We start from the raw sequence: 2476 nt of genomic DNA, 5'->3' as shown, positions 1-2476 counted from the left end.
CCAGATATTAGATCAACATTCGAACGAAATCTCAAATTACTTAGCAAAAATTACAAAACTTAGAGGAAAATCGTCGCTCTTTGCAACCCTATGGCCAATCCTTTCTGTACATCATTAATCATATTGTTTTCATTCTTATTAAAATTAAACAGTTTACGATAAAATACATAATAATAATCAATATTATTTACAGGATATTTTTGCACTTAATTGATGAAACCTCAATTCACCCGTTCTTCATTACGACCAGAAATGGTAAATTTTTCACCAAATTGTCGAGGAAATTTCAACACTATTGCTGAAACAACATAATTATCACCATGATTTTTACCTTAACTTCAAGACTCTTTTGTCGCATTATAATGCACAAATTTTATTTAATTAAGTAAAGTAAATATATAATAAATAAATGAGTACCTACATAATAATTAAATGATAGTAAAAATAGAGGAGTTAAAGGATTATAATATGGCAAAGTACAACCTGGCTTATGATAAAGGAATAAACGTTTTATTACTGATAGCATCAAAGCAAACATTTAAAAATTGAAAAGTTCGAACGATTATTTAAGATAATACAGAAAATAGTACATATAAATGAATCTCATACCAAAGGCATTCAAGAATTGTTGGAAATCAATCTTACGTATTTGTAAGTCCTATCTTATATCCAAACGCGGATACATCTATAAAATCTGGAGTCAAATACATACAAATGATTAAAAAAGTACACATAACAACTACCAAACTACGTACAGGTTTAAAAAAATACGTTATTTTCAGTCTCACTATTTAAAATTTACTTACTTAAAATTTGCTGAATGAGGGATGATTTTGTTGCACCATTGAAGATCTTCCGTGAGTTCACGGCTAGTATATTTCTCATAAACTAGTCAACACGATTAAAAAACGAGTGGCAGACTATTGGAATAAATTATGTATCGAAACTGTAAGTTCTGAAACCAAGAATTAATTTAAGAACAGACTGAACATGGAAGCGATGGTGTTTGAGCATGCATGATAGATGTAAGTAGGATTTTGAGACTGACCTGATAGCTACGATAAAAATAATTTGGCGCACCTAGAAGATTTGCCAGCTTCTTATTGAAAATAACAATAATCATTGCAAAGGAAAGGAACAGAAAACACAGATAATTCAGACAAAACGGGAAATCTTGTACTTATTAACTAATTAACTAAACCGGTAAATTACGACAAGCAAGTAATAAAAGAGAGAGTACTATTCAATTTAAAGTGAGAAAATTATTGCAAAAGCCAACAATCTTTTAAAAGTCTATTTAAAATAGATGTAACAATTATTTAAATACATTTGGGTTTTCGCTTAATCAAAAAATGATAATAAGTGTATTTATCGTTAAACGACCCATGACGTAAACAATATAAAACAACGGGAATTATAAAAACATAAAAGGTTAGTGTGCGTGTCACGGAACTTTTGTCCGAGAAATCCGTTCATATTTCAATAAAATGTTTCCAAACTTGCAAAAACTTCCGATTGCAAATTTTGTTGGAAATTGGTGATTTTTTCGGGCGTTTAAGTCGTCGTGAAATAAAGTTTCCTTCTGGCGCTTTGCTAGAACGAATGACTTGCATCCTCAGAAGTACTTCTGAAATTGGATTTCTTCGTCCCTTTTCACCCTTCAGAGGTACCTCAGAAATACTTCCGAAGATAGAAATACGCGTGCTTGCGAACTTGCAAACGCGGAATTATTTTGACAAAGAAAGTAACAGTGAAGTTAAACCACAGCTTAAAAATCATGATATTTATTTATTATACCCTTTATGCACTGTTTCATGTTGATTTGCAGAAAAATGGTACTAATATGTACTGTTGGAAAATTGTATCTGTAAAAAATGTAAACTCTATTTAAAAGTATTAGGGAAGTTTAAAAACGTGCCGCGACACTTTCATTCAATTACGTTTTCAAGTTATGTAGATTAAGATCGGCTTTTCATTTAACAACCAAATTTCAGTATGTTCTTACATTTCAGTATCTTGTTTTCCAAATTGCAGAAACCTTAACTGTGTTTCTATTAATACAATTTATTATCACATTCTTTTTGAGCAGCAAAACATCTTCATTTTCAACATTAAAAAAAATATTTCGACATTTAAATGTTCCTCTATTAAGTATTGCTGTTCGTCCGCTTTTCATTTAGGTACAGCAGGACGCTTCCCGTATCGAAAAATCATTATCAACCGAATAGTTCGAAAAATTACATAGGAAGGGCGCCTCCTGCTATGATCTCATGATTCTACGAAATGCAGCCCAGATTTCTCGGAAATTTCCTCAGTTGCCTATCCACAAATTCCAGGAAACTTTCCTGGGATTTTATTGAGTGAGTGAGCTTTTCGAACTAGGTTGGTAGCAGATATTGAATGTTTTGTCTCACAGCATGCGTTGAGGAACTTCTCGTTCAGCCTGATATCGAATCGCACTATTAAAATATTAACC

The 2476-nt window shown here is 31.7% G+C and overlaps 1 long non-coding RNA gene across 1 annotated transcript in view; it reads right to left on the bottom strand.

Annotated features, from left to right (window-relative positions):
- Nucleotides 1-204: 204 nt before the first annotated feature.
- LOC125505799 overlaps nucleotides 205-2476 on the bottom strand; it is a 15776-nt gene continuing 13504 nt past the window's right edge. Inside the window, exons 2-3 of the long non-coding RNA XR_007282422.1 lie at nucleotides 807-955; nucleotides 205-298 (exon numbers count right to left, since the gene is read on the bottom strand). This is a non-coding gene — a long non-coding RNA (uncharacterized LOC125505799). The remainder of the gene's footprint in view (nucleotides 299-806; nucleotides 956-2476) is intronic.

Source organism: Dendroctonus ponderosae, unplaced genomic scaffold (assembly GCF_020466585.1).
Source record: "Dendroctonus ponderosae isolate FM_Combo_2020 unplaced genomic scaffold, Dpon_F_20191213v2 Dpon_F_20191213_1, whole genome shotgun sequence".
Taxonomy (NCBI): Eukaryota; Metazoa; Arthropoda; class Insecta; order Coleoptera; family Curculionidae; genus Dendroctonus; species Dendroctonus ponderosae.
The sequence above is the reverse complement of the archived record's forward strand: the minus strand, read 5'-3'. Positions and strand labels throughout refer to the sequence as shown.